This window comes from Pan troglodytes, chromosome 18 (genome assembly GCF_028858775.2).
Source record: "Pan troglodytes isolate AG18354 chromosome 18, NHGRI_mPanTro3-v2.0_pri, whole genome shotgun sequence".
NCBI classification, from domain to species: domain Eukaryota; kingdom Metazoa; phylum Chordata; class Mammalia; order Primates; family Hominidae; genus Pan; species Pan troglodytes.
In genome coordinates, this window is record NC_072416.2 from 51104850 (window position 1) to 51122490 (window position 17641).

The following is a 17641-nucleotide window of genomic DNA, read 5'->3' on the forward strand; positions in this document are numbered from 1 at the left end:
GTCCAGCCTGGGCAACTTATTAAGACTGCATCCCGTCTCTATTAAGAAAAAAAAAATTATGATGCTTTTATAACCAGTAAAATCCTCTTCTTGGATAGACTGCTGGCTAGAGAGAATCGGGACTTTGTCACTTAACTGTGTAGATAATATTAAATTTCTTGACATCCGTGAGCCTTAGTTTCCTCCTGTGTAAAACTTTGTTTCCTCCAGTTTTACTATTGTAGGATTCTAAGTACCCTATGAGGTCTATCCTCTGAAATCAAAAACTATTATGGGGTGGGCAGATATGAATACAGATAGAAAACGGTGTCCATGGAAAAAGCCCGTGACAAGATAAGATTAAGGAAACCATAGAATTTTCAACTTGGAAGTATCTTTAGAAACTTTTAACTACAAACTTCTTATCTAATGCAACCGAATGCTTTCTACAAGGCACTGTGCTAGACCCTCCTGGTTTACCTCTGGAAACAGGATAGAGCTGAAGGAGGGGCTCGATATATGAATATAAGAGGCAAGAACTGAAGTAGAAATACAGATTTTAAAGTAAAATCTATTGCATCTATCAATAGTAAAACAAAATTTTGGTACATATGAAAAGTTAAGATTTTCTAAAGATGTGTTTATTGATTGAAATGTCATAGAAAAAAAAGCTTACCCTCCGTAAATAACAGAGAAGAAAAATGAAATCCTAGAGAGTCTATAAAGAAAAACTATGAATTAATCTACTGGGGAAATTTCATCAGGTAATGAGTGAATAAAAAACACAGGTAAGAATATGGAAACTTGAGGCAGTTGGTCAGAGTAAAAACTAATGGAAGCATGTTGTAAGTGCTTGGAAAACTTCAGAAGCCAAAGATTGGAGTCAGAAGAGATTTATGGATACTGATGAGATAGAGTTATTTTAACCTTTCAAATTCTTTGAAGTTGTCTTAACGTGGGATATAGATTTCTTATATAAGATTTAGCTTTTTTACACTTATTTACGTTGTAAATTTAAAGTGCCACATTCCAGTTTTATAACTGCTCCCTAGCACTTTGTGCCTCTGTTTACTTCCTTATTTGGGCTTCACTCCCTTACTTTTCCACCTCTTGGAATTTTACCAGTCTGTGAATACTCAGGTCAAATTCCACCTTGTGAATAAAATCGTATCTTGTCCTTGTAGCCCTTAGGGATTTCTCCTTCCCATGAGATCTTAGTATTATTATTTGTTGCACTTATTTGATATACCATGTACAACTTCCTGACATTTCCTCTGCTGTATTGTCTTTAAGCTTTCAGAAACAATTTTTATTCCTTTCTTTTAGAAACAGTTGGAAAGCTGATCAAGTGACAATGGGAGACCCAGAGAAGGGGAAACCACTTTGAACTGTAATTTATTCTCTGGACTCAAAGTCATTCACATCCATTTATTCATTAAATGTATATATTATGAAGTGCTCCCTTAATTTATGATATATGTATTAAGTGCATAATAAGTGATCCCTGCCTTCATGGAACCTACCATCTAACAGTGCAAACAGATAAAGAACAAGTAAATAAACAAATGTAAAATTACAACTTATGATCAGTTCAGTGAAAGAAAAGAACAGAGTGCTATGGTGGAGAAAATGGGGAGAAATTAATGTTGTATTCTCAGAGAAGGCTTCCCTCAGTTGGTGATGCTAAGTGGAAACAGAATAAGAAGACAGGTCAGGAGAGAAAAGAGTTTCTTGGAAGAGAGAAAAATATGTTTGAAGGCTATGACACAGGAAAGAACTTAATATTTGAAAGAAATGAAAAGTTCAGGATGGCAGAAGCATAATAAGGCAGAAAACCATATGAGCTGAAATGAGAGATAGAAAGCAGATTATACAGGGCCTTGTAGGGCATATTAAAGACTTACAGGTTTTACTAAAGACATTGCAGTCGTTGAAGATTTTGAATTAGAGAAGTGATACGCTTTAATCTACATTTTTAAAATGCTACTTTGAGAATGGATTGGAGAAAGGCAAGGGTGAAAGTAAAGATATTGTAATACTACAGTAGTCCAGGAAAAACATGATGGTAGCCAGATTATACATATATTTTAGAGAGGAGATGGTGAGGTGTGGAGGAGGAACAACTGACAGATTCATGATGGATTGGATGTGAGAAGAAAAGTGTCAAAAATGATTTCCTGGTTCCTGGCTTGAGAAACTAGATAGATAGTGGTGTGTGATTTACTGAGATGAAGAAGATGAGGGAAAGGAAAGATTTGGCAAGAAAACAAGTTTTGAACACCATCCCTGGACAAGTGCTTCAGAAGAATTCTACCTTTATCTGAATGATAAGCACCTTAGAATAGGTTTAGCTAGAAGTATGATACCATACAATGACATATTCATATTGTGTTATTTGAGAGGAAGAAGCAAGCTTCATATTTATGTTAGAAAAACTGGTGAAATGATCTTTTTTAACAATGCACTTCAGTTTTTGAAAGTTTATTTGAATATTTTCATAATGGATTATATTAAATATGAAAATTTGAGAGAAACTCAATATAATATTGAATGGATATATATAGTATTGGGTGATGGTGCAGAATACAAAAGTTTTATAATCTTGATATTCTCAGGAGAGTAGCATTCTTTTCAGTTATTAGCTTGTAAGGGAGCCTGATAATAAATTTATAATTTTTAATGAGGCTTCTCATTTAATGGTGCTTATAAGTAGAAGTTATAGTTCAGTCATTACTAGCTATTATTTATAAAATAGCTGTCAGATACTGATGTTTCTGTTATAATTTGGCATTATGAAGTTAACCAAGCAAATATTAAGTTTGGTTTTTGTTTGATTTTTACTATATTTCAAAACATTTTAAAACTAGTAATTTTAAACATTGTTATTGCTATAAAGGGACATAGTTTGAAATCAGAAAAAAGATGACCTTTCTTGTCTAGTGGTCTTTTCATATTAGTTTACCTACTAATCAGTAGCAGTATAAAGAATATTCAATTTTATTCTATTGGAAATCAGTAACTATGATTCTGAAAGATAATTGCTAATGTATCTTGTTCCTTTGTAAGAGGAAGGAAAAAATGGTATTTTTTGATTCTGTCTTTGCAATGTTTATCTTTAAAATGGCAATCAAATAGTCACTAAAATTTTTTTCTTCCGTTTAAGGAACTGAGTACCTTTTCCTAAAAAAAAAAAAAAAAATCTAGGAATTTAAGATTACAGACTTGGTGTAGTCTGTTTTACAGTTGAAGCAACGGAGGTACAGAGAAACTGAGTTGCCCGGGGTTTCTAATATTAGGGAATGCTTTATTTCATGGGTTTCATAATTTAGTGAATTCACTACATATTCCAATATATGAACACACTTATTCTGCTTTGGTGAGTGTTTATTGAAATCAGTATTGTTATTGGCACCCTGAAAGCTTTCCTTATATTCTTTTCTAGTTATTCCCTTTCTGTATTCTGTATTCCCAAGATAATAGGGTGACCATTATCTTGATGTCTAAAAACCATAGATTAGCTCTGCCTATTTTTGAACTTTATTAAATGGAATCATATAATAAGTGTTCCTCGAGTAACGTTATTTTTGTGAGACTAATCTGTGTTTTTCTTTCTTTTTGAGACAGAGTCTTGCTCTGTCGCCAGGCTGGAGTGCAGTGGTGCAATCTCGGCTCACTGCAACCTCCACTTCCCAGGTTCAAGTGATTCTCCTGCCTTAGCCTCCCAAGTAGCTGGGCTTACAAGCACCCGCCACCACGCCCGGCTAATTTTTGTATTTTTAGTAGAGACGGGGTTTCACCATGTTGGCCAGGATGGTCTCGATCTCTTGACCTCCTGATCTGCCCGCCTCGGCCTCCCAAAGTGTTGGGATTACAGGTGTGAGCCACCGTGCCTGGCCTAATCTGTATTTTTCTATATAGGAAGAGTTTATTCATTCTCATTGCTGTTGATTCTAATGTATGATGGATGTTTTTAGTTTTGCACTATTATGAATAATACTGATATGAACATTCCTACACCCGTCTTTCAGTGCACATGTGCCCACGTTTCTGTCAAGTTTGTATTTCTGGAAGTGGAAAAGCTGGTCATAGAAATATGTATGTTCAACTTTAGCAGTAATGCCTTATGGTTTTTCAAATTTGTTGTTCCAATTTCTACTCCTTTTAGCAGTGTGTGAGAGCGCCAGTTACTTCACATTTAATTGTATGATTTGATTAAAATGCTGCTATATTTGAAAAATTTTGTACTCTTCTTTAATCTCTGAAGATGAGTATTTGATGATGAATAGCTATTTCTGCCTAAATGAGATACAGTACAAAGGAATATGAGATAACAAATATAAACATTTTTAGTTCAAAAATGAGTACCCATGTTGTACCTGTTGGATTATAGTAGATTCTAACAGAACCCAGTTTTATGTTCTTGAAGATAAATGGCAAGACACACAGTGTCTTTTCTTGATCCTTAAAAAAGTTTAGTTTTTAAAATAGAATGAACTTTAGGGAATATGATGTGTGAAGAATGATGAAATATACGTCTAAACCTTAATCAAAGAAATTTTATTGAATGATAGAGAATAAGAGAACTTTTATCAAGATATACTTGATAGCTATTAGGTGGAATGCACAGAATACTTTGAAATAAGTTCCTGGGGAAGGAGGGGGGGAAATATGACAAAGATCTGTATTATTTTTGAGATTAATAGAAATTTGTTAGTAATGACCAAAGTTCCCAGGGCTACTGATAGGGGATATACATCGTTAAGTAGAGACTTAAGCTATTACTTTCTTAGTATACCTTAGGTTGAAGACTTCAAGAAGGGCACTAAGAGGCTAAATGATCTTAAGGTAGTGGGAAATTGGGCTTTATATCTTTATTTTATACCATTAGTAAGAAAAAAATGTTAAATAATTTGTAGTATTCTAAGAAAAGCAGATTTGAATTTCTCAAAGATTTGAGTGAAATCACATTTGGAGGATATAGTAGTGAAGATGTGTCAGGTTTGATTTAATTTGAAATGAAATGGATTTGGTAGACATGAAATCACTGCGTAGAAACTTACATGTCATATTAAACTACTTTAAATGAATCAGAAAAGGAAGGAAAGCCATAGGGAAGAAAATTCAAGGTATGGTTTCATAGAAGCAAAGAAAATTTCCAGGAGGCGAAGGGGTTAATTGAACTGAGTTCAGAAGATTCTTAAAGCACTCAAAGCCTAAGTGGTATGTAATAAATGGGGACACATGGACAATTAGAGGCTTCATATAGAAGATAGAATTTGTCTTTAGCTTTTGTTGTCACTTTGGTTAGTGATGATAACTTTTTTTAGTGGTCAAAGATGGATTGAGAGAGCCATTTGGATTTTTCTAGGAGGTTAGTTACCTTTGAAAGTACACATTTATGGGGACAAACTACAGAGTACAAGAAGTTAACAAGTAAATGGGTATTTAGAAAATGGAGGCAACAGATCACTTATTTTCAATATTTGGCATTGAATAGAAGAATAGAAATAGGATGATTTGGTTTACATTTGTGTTAAGGTGGGGAAGATTGGTCTGCTGATGCTCAAAGTCGGAAGAGAAGCAGGCAATTGCAAAGGGGCAGTTAAAGATCCTGGAGGAGGTGCTGTGGGAGGGCGTAAGTCTTTTTGAAAGGCTAGATGGAATTTTTTTTTGAGGTAAAGGATCTATCTTTGGAAAAGAGCCATGTTTTCTTCTCTTAAGAATAGCTAGAAGAAAAAAGAGATAGATACAAAGATAGATATAGTGCTTCCATCTGAAAAGATGGTTATTTAGTGAATTTCAGCAGGAAAATCTCAGAAAACAAATTGTCCTTAGGTAAGAGTGGGGAAGTTAGGAGTGAAGGCTTGAGGGGAGAGAACATAAAATAACTACGGTGAGATAGCCTAATAACAGAGGAATATATTTTAAAATTTCTAAGGCAAAGGAAGGGCCATATTGAAGGTAAAGGGTATAAATTAATATTAACCTTGTATTAATAAGGTGCTAGTCATATAATAAATACTACAAATATAAATATGCAAAAAATGTTAATTTAATTGAACCAAGGACTGGCAATAAAATTACAGTGGTGATGGTAATACAGTATGGTAGGTTGAATGAATGAAAAGAGTCACAAGGGTATTGAAGGTGATTAGAGAACAGTATTGGAGATTATTTAAGGCAAAATAATCTGAGGAGGTCTGGAGAAGCCTATTGGTCATGGGAAAGTTTAAATGACTGTAAGCTCTTGGGAAAGCAGAAAAGAGGTGCTGGAGGTGACTGGTATGAGAGGGAAAGCTACATTTAGTTAAGCACTTACTACTGTATTTTGAGCATATTCTTTCGAAATCCTGTGACAACTCTGCAAAGTAGATGGTAATGACAATCAACCTGTCTCAGTCTTTAACTTTTCTATTTAAAGCCTTCGAAAATAATGCATTTAGCTGATACAGTGGCTCACATCTGTAATCCCAGCACTTTGGGAGGCTGAGGTGGGTGGATCACTTGAGCCCAGGGGTTCCACACCAGCCTGGACAACATGGCGAAACCCTGGCTCTACAAAAAAATACAAAAATTAGCCAAGTGTGGTGGTGCATACCTGTAGTTCCAGCTACTCGAGAGGCTGAGGTGGCAGGATTGCTTGAGCCCAGGAGGCAGAGGTTGCAGTGAACTGAGATCGACCACTACACTCCAACCTGGGCAACAGCAAGACCCTATCTTAAAAAAAAAAAATTCTGCATTTAAGTCAATTTTCTATTTTTAATATGAATTGAAATTTAGCATTAGAATAAATATTTAGGCCGGGAGTGGTGACTCATGTCTATAATCCAGGTACTTTGGGAGGCCGAGGTGGGTGGATCACTTGAGGCCAGGAGTTCGAGACCAGCCTGGCCAACATGGCGAAACCCCATCTCTACTAAAAATACAAAAAATTAGCCAGATGTGGTGGCACGTGCCTGTAATCCCAGCTACAGAGGTTGCAATGAGCTGAGATCACACCACTGCATTCCAGTCTGGGTGACAGAGCACAACTCTGTCTCAAAAAAAAAAAAAAGAATATTTAGATTTGATTTTGTTTGGGTGTAATGTTCAGGACCACTTCAGTTAAACAACTAGACCTGACTCAGTGGCAACTAGGAAATTTGTCATCTATTTTCAGTTTCAGCCCAAAATTCGTTACCCTCAATCAGTTTTTATCATGATTAGAGATGAGATTGTATTTGTTTGAGACAGAGTCTCGCTCATCTCCTGTGCTGGAGTGCAGTAGCATCGATCGTAGCTCACTGCATCCTCAACCTCCTGAGCTCAAATGATTCTCTAACCTCAGCCTCCCAAGTAGCTGGGACCACAGGCACATGCCAACACACCTGGCTAATATTTAAAAAATGTTTTGGAGAGACTGGGTCTCGCTATGTTACCCAGGCTGGTGTTGAATTCCTGGGCTGAAGTGGTTCTACAGCCTTGGAATCCCAAAGTGGAGATTATGTTTTTAAGAGTTTTCCTTTCTGTGACATGCAAAGCAAGACTAAATTAAGTGGGAATGCCAACAAAGTAAATAATTTAGTAAATGGCTATCTGCAGAGGGAGATGTTAATAATATAAGTAAGCATTAGAAGAGTGCCATTTAGCTTTGTCCTTTTGCTTATGTCCTTTGGTTTAAATTATTTTAAACCAAAGATTTCTTTGTTTTTTAAAAACCTTACATGAAAGCTCAATTTGTAAAATGAAAGCAAAATATTTCATGAAACCCAATTTGAAAACAGAGTGTTTACACAGTGCTTTATGTGTATTATTTTACAGTCATTTTTTGAGACCAGTACTGTTATAATCCCTATTTACAGATGAAGAAACTGAGCTTCAAAATGATTAAGTGTCTTGCCTAGGATTACATAGCTGGTAAGTGATATAACCAGGATTCCAGCCTTAACATTCTGGTTCCAGAGCCTGTAAAACTGTGCTATAGGATCCCTTGTAGAATTCCTTTTTGATGAAAATAGGATTCTTTCACTAAGGGATACGTGAGAATTAAAGTTTAAATTGGATTACTGGGGCTTTAAAAAAATTGTAAAAATATCTGTAGCAAAGTTAATCATTTTAACTCTTTTTTAAGTGTACAGTTCAGTGGGGGCATTCTTAAAGTCATGAAAATGATATGTTGTTGCTTAATGCTTTTGAATCTTAGCTTTTAGAATAATGTAAGGATTGAGGAGTTTACTTATTTGTTTACGTCATGGCATTATTGAATTCCTGAAAGCGTATGAGTATTTACTGTGTGGCAGGAATTAAATTAGTAGATGTTAGGAATACAAAGATGAATAAGAACCAGCCTCTGCACTCATCTTGTTTAGTAGGGATAAAGTAGTGTGTAAAATATGGAATACAAAAAAAAATGAGTGTATAATAACTTGAAGTGTTTGAGTGTGTAAAGGCTTCCCAAAGGTGGTACCTGAGTTTAATCGTGAAGACATTACTTTATTAAGAGGAAGGCTGGTGGAAGGGGTGATGTTGTAGGCATAGAGAACATATTAATGGAGGTGTGAGAAAGTTTGCTGAATTCAGGCAACATTTCAATGTAGTGGAAACATAGATTACCTATGAGAGTGGCAAATAAGAGTGGAGGGGCATTGATAACTTTGGGAAAGGAATAAAATAGGAAGTACATATGTTGAGAGGCAAAGATAAATTTAGATATCATAAAATATGATATTGTTGATTGGTATAACATTTTTAATTTTTTTAATGAAAATACATTCAATACTATTAGATATAACAGGCTTGGATCTTGGTAATATTTCAGTAAGTCGACAAGGAATCTTAATCTATGTTTTTAGTTTTATAGGTCGATGAGAGGGAAATAGATAATTTTTGAGTACTTACTATGTTTTAGGACTTTGAATATATATATTTTTTCTTCTTTGAGATGGAGTTTCATCATGTCACCCAGGCTGGTCTCAAACTTGTGGGCTCAAGAGATCCGCCTACCTTGCCCTCACAAAGTGCTGGGATTACTATGTTTTAGGACTTTGAATATATATATTTTTTCTTCTTTGAGATGGAGTTTCATCATGTCACCCAGGCTGGTCTCAAACTTGTGGGCTCAAGAGATCCGCCTACCTTGCCCTCGCAAAGTGCTAGGATTACAGGCATGAGCCACTGCGCCCATCCCGAATATTTTGTTTCTGAACTCTGCAACCTTTCTAAACCCTGTGATATAGATGGTCCAATGAGGAAACAGACTGAGGTTTGTTTGTTTTTTGTAGAGATGGGACTGTGTTGCCCAGGCTGATCTCCAGCTTCTGGTCTCAAGCAATCCTCCCACCTCAGCCTCCCAAAGAGCTGGGATTACAGGCATGAGCCACTGTGCCCAGCTTAGACTGAGAGGTTTTAAGAACCACTCAAGGTTACACAGCTTAGAATTAGCAGTTAGAATTTGAATCCACACTTAAGCTCCTTCAACTATGCCATGACTGGCTCATATTTGCCAGATATTTGTCTAATTGATTGGTGAATCTAATTTATTTTCTAATTAAACAGTCAAATGTTGTCTTAGTCCATTTTATGTTGCTATAACAGAATACCACAGACTGGTTAATTTATACAGAAAAGAAATTTATTAGTTTTGGAGGCTGGGAAGTCCAAGGTCAAGAGGCCTGCATCTGGTATGAGATGGCTTACAAGCATTCACAAGAAGGCCCTCTGATGCAAGGCCTTCTGCTGCATCATCCTGTAGTAGAAAGCAGAGGGGCAAGAGAGCAAGGCATGACCGAACTTGATTTTCTTTTTTGTAACAAGCCCACTATCTTGATGACTAACCTACTCCTGTGATAACATTAATCCATTCATGAGGGCAGAGGCCTCATGACCTAATCACCTGTTATTAGGCCCCACCTCGAAACACTGTTGCTTTGAGGACTGAGTTTCCAACACCTAAACTTTGGGGGACATATTCAAACTATAGCAAGTGTATAGATAATGCAGTTGGATTATCAGAAACATGTCAAGGATACATAGAGCAGAGTTACAGATGGGGTTTAATAGAGTAGTATACATGTGGAATACATGGCATTAAAGCCCCTTATGTGGACTTTCATAATGATTTTATTTATTTTTATTTTATCTTATTTTATTTATTTATTTATTTATTTATTTATTTATTTATTTATTTATCTGAGGCAGATACTCTCTCTGTCGCCCAGGCTGGAGCACAGTGGTGTGATCCCCACTTACTGCAAGCTCCGCCTCCCGGGTTCATACCATTCTTCTGCCTCAGCCTCCCCAGTAGCTGGAACTACAGGCACCCGCCACCATGCCTGGCTAATTTTTTGTATTTTTAGTAGAGACAGGGTTGCACCATGTTAGCCAGGATGGTCTCGATCTCCTGACCTCGTGATCCGCCCACCTTGGCCTCCCAAAGTGCTAGGATTACAGGCATGAGCTACCGCGCCCGGCCTCATAATGATTTTATATATTTTACGTTAATAAAACACCTAAGGATTTGCTAATTAGCTACTGAAAATAATTTAGGATACTTCTGGATAAATATTACAAGTTGGATTATTTTTCTTTTAGTTTCTCATTTTTGCTGGGACTCATGCTGTTACATGTTAAGGTCATATTAGACTGAAAAATAAAGGAATGAGGGCAGTGATACTCCCACAGTTAATGTAATGACCTTTTTCAGCATTTAAAAATATTTTTCCTGATTCTTGCCCATGACCCAAACATTTTTTTTTTCTTTTTAAAAGGAATTTTAGGCATAGAACATTATAGATGAGCTCCTGAAGTGGGGGGAAAAATATGATATCTTTTGTAAATTAAAAAAATTTTAATTAAATCTCAGATAAGTTTTTCTTTTTAGATATGGAGCTTACTGCTTCATAGCTTTCTTGCATTTATTCTGTAATCAGGATGAAGCTTTCTTCCCAATGAAGCTTATGTCTGTGTTTTGGTTAGGGTAGTGGTGGTGTTTTAACTATTTTCTTGGGAGACTATGAAGTTTTAAAATTTCTGAATATGAATATAGAAAATAACCCAAAGTATAGAGTATAAGACACCTTTACAAGCATCCAGTTAAAACCTGTCATTGATGAGGAAACAGGGCCAGAGTTGAATATGTTATCACATATTCAGTTACTACCAGAGATTAGAATTTTGGTCTCTGTTAAGAAGAAAACAACAATTCTAATAAGTTTTAATTTGTGTTTTGGGGCAATAAAATTTCTCTCTTGGAACCTTTTGTCCTACTTTAAAAATGTTTGTTGTGGCCTGGGCAACATAGTGAGACCCTGTCTACAAATTTTTTTTTTTTTGAGATGGAGTCTGGCTCTGTTGCCCAGGCTGGAGTGCAGTGGCGCTATCTTGGCTCACCACAACCTCTGCCTCCCGGGTTCAAGCGATTCTCCCGCCTCAGCCTCCCGAGTAGCTGGGACTACAGGCGCCCACTATGCCCAGCTAATTTTTGTATTTTTAGTAGAGACAGGGTTTCATTATGTAGACCAGGCTGGTCTCAAACTCCTGACCTCGTGATTCGCCCACCTCAGCCTCCCAAAGTGCTGGGATTACAGGCGTGAGCCACCACGCCCAGCCTACAAAATATTTTTAAAAATCAGCCAGGCATGGTGGCACATGCTTTTAGTCTCAGCTACTCAGGAGGCAGAGGTGGGTGGTTCACTTGAGTACAGGAAGTCAAGGCTGCAGTGAGCTATGATCATGCCACCACTGTATTCCAGCCTGGGCAACAAAGCAAGACCCTGGCTCCAAAAAAAAAAAAAAAAGTTCATTTAGGATTGTAAGTAATGATTAAGTCAATTAAGCAAAGATACATTATATGTCCATATAAAAGAATTACTTTCAGAATACATTGGTTAGAAGTTTTCTAAGCAGCCTGGGCACAGTGGCTTACTCTTGTAATCCCAGCACTTTTTTTTGTTTTTGAGACAGACTTTAGCTCTTCTTCCCCAGGCTGGAGTGCAGTGGTGCGATCTCAGCTCACTGCAACCTCCACCTCCCGGGTTCAAATGATTCTCCTGACTCAGCCTCCCAAATAGCTGGGATTACAGGCATGCACCACCATGCCTCGCTAATTTTGTGTTTTTAGTAGAAATGGGGTTTCTCCATGTTGGTCAGGCTGGTCTCGAACTACCGACCTCAGGTGATCTGCCCACCTCGGCCTCCCAAAGTGCTGAGATTACAGGCATGAGCCACCATGCCCGGCCAATCCCAGCACTTTAGGGGGCTGAGGCGGGTGGATCACCTGAGGTCAGGAGTATGAGACCAGCCTGGCCAACATGGCGAAACCCTGTCTCTACTAAAAATACAAAATTAGCTGAGCATGGTGGAGGGCACCTGTAATCCCAGCTACTCAGGAGGCTGAAACAGGAGAATCGCTTGAACCCAGGAGGCAGAAGTTGCAGTGAGCTGAGATTGCACCATTGCACTCCAGCCTGGGTGACAAGAGCAAAACTCCATCTCAAAAAAAAAATTGGGTCACAGTTTGGGATTTGCTATCCAGACATCTTGTACTCTACCTCTTTTAAAATAGCTAAGTATATTACCAAAAGCTAGATTCTATAGCAGAGCATGCTTCATCTTCATGAAAAAACAATCGTACGTGGGCCATAATATACATATAATGGAATATTAGCCTTAAAAAGGAAAGATATTCTGACACATGCTAGCTACAACATGGAAGAACCTTGAGGACATTATGCTAAGTGAAACAGACCGGTCACAAAAAGACAAATCCTGTATGAGTTTGTCAAATACAACTTATATGAGTTGTCTAGAGTTGTCATATTCATCGAAATGACAGTAGATGGTGATTGCCAGGAGTAAGGGTTAAGAGAAATGGTGGGTAATGGGTATGGAGTTAAAATTTTATGGCTAGGCACAGTGGCTCACGCCTGTAATCCCAGCACTTTGGGAGGCCGAGGTGGGCAGATCACGAGGTCAGGAGTTCGAGACCAACCTGACCAAAATGGTGAAACCCCGTCTCTACTTAAAAAAAAAAAAAAAAAAAAATTAGTCAGGCATTGTGACGGGCGCCTGTAATCCCAGGTACTCAGGAGGCTGAGGCAGGAGAATCGCTTGAACCCGGGAGGCAGAGGTTGCAGTGAGCTGAGATCATGCCATTGCACTCCAGGCTGGGTGACAGTGAGACTCTGTCTCAAAAAAAAAAAAAATTGTGTGTGTGTGTGTATATATATATATATGTGTATATATATATGATTAAAAAGTTCCAGAGATTGGTGCACAACAATGAGAATATACTTAACACTACTGAACTGTATACTTAAAAATGGTGAGGATGGACTTGGTGGCTCATGCCTGTAATCCCAGCGTGTTGTGAGGCCGAGGTGGGTGGATCACTTGAGGCCAGGAGTTTGAGACCAGCCTGGCCAACATGGCAAAACCCCATCTCTGCAAAAAAAATACAAAAATTAGCCAGATATGGTGACACATGCCTGTAATCCCAGCTACTTGGGAGGCTGAGGCACGAGAATCTCTTGAGCCTGGGAGGCAGAGGTTACAGTGAACCGAGATCGTACCACTGCACTCTAGCCTGGGGGACAGAGTGAGACGGTCTCAAAAAAAAAAAAAAAGTTAGAATGGTGACTTTTGTTACACGTATTCCTACCACATTAAAAAAGGTTTTTTAATGGGCCATAAACTCAATGTCCAAATAATCACTGTTGCTATTTTTTTTAAAGTTTCACAAAATATTTTTTTAAACCCAGTTTCTGCCATAATATGTAGCATTCCCTCTCCCCCACCAAAAAAAGTTTGTCATTTTCATGAATAAATACTTATTATCTGATACTGTGTGCTACTATTTAGTAGATACTAAGGATACATTACATAAAAATTACTGACTTAAATTTTATGGGGAGTGTAGGCTTTAAGATAATATGTAAACTATAGAATGTTAGCTAGTACTAAGTCAGAAAAATAAACCAAGGAAGGGGGAATGTGAAGCATTGGAGAGGGAAATAATGACATTTTAGAAAGGGCAATCAGGAAAGGCCTCACTAGGAATGTCACTTTTGAGAAAACTTACTGTAATGAAGGAACAGTATATTGAGCAGAGGGAACAGTAAATACAAAGTCCTGGAAGAACGTATATTCCTGACTTTCAAGATTGTTTTTAATTGTAAGATCCATTTGACAAAATGTGCTACTTTAACTGTCAAGTATACAGCGCAGTGGCATCAACTTCATTCACAATGTTGTACAACCATCACCACTACATGTTGCCATTTTTTTATCATCTCAAGGCACTGTACCCATTACCAAATAACTTCTACTCTCCCCTTCCCCTAGCCCCAATAACCTCTAATTTAGTTTTATGTACCTCTGTCTCTGTGAATTTTCCCATTCTAAATACTTCATGTAAGTGGAATCATATTTGCTTTGTGTCTGCCTGCTAATATCTCTGAACATAGTGTTCTCAGGGTTCATCCATGTTGTGGCATGTATCAAAACTTTATTACTTTTTATGATTGAGTAAGATTCTATTATAAATATCTGTTGATGGACACTTGGATTGTTTCCAGCTTTTGTCTATTGTGAATAATGCTGCTATGAGTGTTCATGTACAAGTTCTCTGTTTGAGTCCCTATTTTCAGTTGCTTTTGGTGAACAGTATGTACCTAGGAGTGATATTGCTGGGTCATAAGGTAATTCTCTGTTTAACTTTTTTAAATGTTTGCTTATTTAGGCCAGGCGCGGTGGCCCATGGCTGTAATCTCAGCACTTTGGGAGGTTGAGGTGGGTGGATCACCTGAGGTCAGGAGTTCAAGATCAGCCTAGCCAACATGGTGAAACCCTGTGTCTACTAAAAATAAAAAAAAAATTACCCGGGCATGGTGGTGGGCGCCTGTAAGCCCAGCTACTCGGGAGGCTGAGGTAGGAGAATCGTTTGAATCCGGGAGGCAGTGGTTGCAATGAGCCAAGATTGCACTGTTGCACTCCAGCCTTGGTGTCAGAGTGAGACTCTGCCTCCAAAAAAATATATAAAATTTTGCTTATTTAGTTTATTGTTTGTTTTTGTTTTTTAGACACAGGGTCTCACCCTGTCACCTAGGCAGAAGTGCAGTGACGCAGTCAGCTCACTGCAGCCTTGGCCTCCTGGGCTCAAGCAGTCCTTCTGCCTCAGCTTCCTGAGTAGCTGGGACTACAGGCACACATGTACCCGTCTGGCTTGTTTAACTTTTTGAGGAACCACCACACTATTTTCCACAGTGGCTATACCATTTTACATTCCTATGAGAAATGTATGAGGGTTCCAATTTCTTCACATCTTCTCCAACACTTGTTGTTTATTTTTTATACCATTCCTGGTAGGTGTGAAGTGATATCTCATTGTGATTTCTGTTTGTGTTTCACTAACGACTGATGTTGAGTGTCTTCGTGTCCTCCTTGGACATTCCTGTATCTTTTTTGATGAAATATCTAATGAAGTTCTTTGTCCATTTTTAAATTGGGTTGTCTTTCTGATACTGAGTTGTAGGAGTTCTTTAAAAATTCTGGATATTAAACCCTTATCAGATATATGATTTACAAATACTTTCTTGCATTCTGTTGGTTGCCTTTTTATTATCTTCTGCTACCTTTGGGTTTAGTTTGCTTTTCTGTTTCCTTAGGGGTACAATTAGGTTATTAATTTAAGATATATCTTTAAAAATGTAGTTGTTCACAGGTATAACTTTCCCTCAGAGCATTGCTTTGATAAGCACTGGGTCTGATAAGTTTTGCTATATTGCGTTTCAATTTTCACTTGCGTATTTTCTAATTTTCCTCGTTATTTCTTCTTAGACCCATTGATTGTGTGCTATTTAATTTTTACATATTTGTGATTTTTCTAATTTGGCTTCTGTTATCGATATTTAGGTTTATTCCATTGGAGTCAGAGAGGACAGTTTGTATACTTGTAATATTTTAAAATGTTTTAAGAATTGTTTTGTGGCCTACCATATGGCCAATCCTGGAGAATGTTTCATCTGCACTCCGGAAGAATGTATATTTTGCTATTGTTGGGTAGAGTGTCTGTATATGTGTGTTAGGTCTAATTGGTTTGTAGTGTTGTTCAAGTCCTCTTTTTTTATTGATTTTCTGTCTGGTTGATCTATCTATTATTGAAAATGAGATATTTAAGTCTCCGACTATTGTAGAACTTTCTACAACTATATTGTAGAATTATTTGTTTTTCCCATCAATTCTGTGTATTTTTACTTCATAAATTTTGTGGGTCTGTTAGGTGCATACGTGTTTATAATTGTTATATCATATTGGTAGGTTGAGTCTCTTTCATCAGTGTGTAATGTCCTTCTTTGTCTCTTGTAACCTTTCTCTCTCTGTCTCTCGTACCCAGCAATTTTTTTTTTTTTTCAGGCTAAAGTGCAGTGGCACAATCATAGTTCACTGTAACTTCCAACTCCTGGGCTCAGGAGATCCTCCAGCCTCAGCCTCCCAGTTAGCTAGGACTATAGGTGTGCACCATCACACTGGCTAATTTAAAAATATATATATTTTTTTTTGTAGAAATGGGGTCTTGCTGTGTGTCCCAGGCAGGTCTTGAACTCCTGGCCTTAAGCAATACTGTTACCTCAGCCTCCCAAAGTGCTGGGATTGTGGCAGGTATGAGTCACCGTGCAAGGCCCTCTTGTAACCTTTTTTTACTTACAGTATTTTGTTTGATACTAATATCCCAGCTCTCTTTTGGTTACTATTTCTGTGGAATATATTTTTTCATTTCTTGTTTTTTATCCTCCTGTGACTTTGTATTTAGAGGGAACCTCTTGTAAACAGTATATAAGATGGATTATGTTTTTGTTTTCATTTTTATCCATTCTGCTAATCTTTTCCTTTTAAGTAGAAAATTTCATTCATTTACATTTAAAGTAATTATTGATAAAGAAAACATACTTCTGTTATTTTGCTTTTTGCTTTTTAATGTCTTGTATGCTCTTTTTTCCTTAATTCATCCATTACTGCCAATTTCTTATATTTAGATTTTTTTTTTTTTTGGTAGCATTCCTTTTTGATTTCCTTCTTTCCTTTTCTGTATATTTTTTAGTTATTTCCTTAATGGTTATGTTGCGGATTATAATTAACAAAAGTTATAACAATGTATTTTAAATGCCAAGTTAGTTTCAGTGGTATACACATGCTCTGCTCCTAAACATCTGTCTCTTCACCTTTATATTGTTATTATCAAAGATTACATCGGTCTACATTGTGTGCTCGTTAACAGAAATTTAAATGGGTTATATATTTGCCTTTAGGATCACATTTTTTAAAAAGGCATTACATACCAAAGGTACAATAATGCTGGCCTTTATATTTACCTATATAATTACCTTTAGCAGCATTCTTTGTTTCTTCATATGGCTTCAAGATACTCTCTAGTGTCCTTTCATTTTATCCAAATGGATTCCCTTATTCATGTCTTTTAGGGCAGTTCTACTAATAACAAACTCCTTTAGCTTTTATTTATCTGCATGGGTCTTAATTTCTCTTCATTCTTAAAAAATAGCTTTTTGCATAGAATTCTTAGTCAACAGTTTTTTTCTTTCAGCATTTCAAATATTTCATGTCAGCACCTCTGGCCTTCATGGTTTCTGATGAGAAATCCACTTGTATCTTGTTGAGGCCCTTGTGTACT

The 17641-nt window shown here is 37.1% G+C and overlaps 1 protein-coding gene across 34 annotated transcripts in view; it reads left to right on the plus strand.

The window, feature by feature from the left end:
• CHD9 (chromodomain helicase DNA binding protein 9) overlaps positions 1-17641 on the plus strand; it is a 272245-nt gene that overhangs the window by 78236 nt on the left and 176368 nt on the right. For 13 of the 34 annotated variants that reach the window (XM_016929826.4, XM_054668385.2, XM_063797111.1 and 10 more), the window contains one exon: positions 7780-7875. The exons of the other annotated variants lie outside the window; for them this stretch is intronic. The gene's annotated coding sequence lies outside the window, so the exon portion shown is untranslated. The remainder of the gene's footprint in view (positions 1-7779; positions 7876-17641) is intronic. 34 annotated transcript variants of the gene reach the window in all.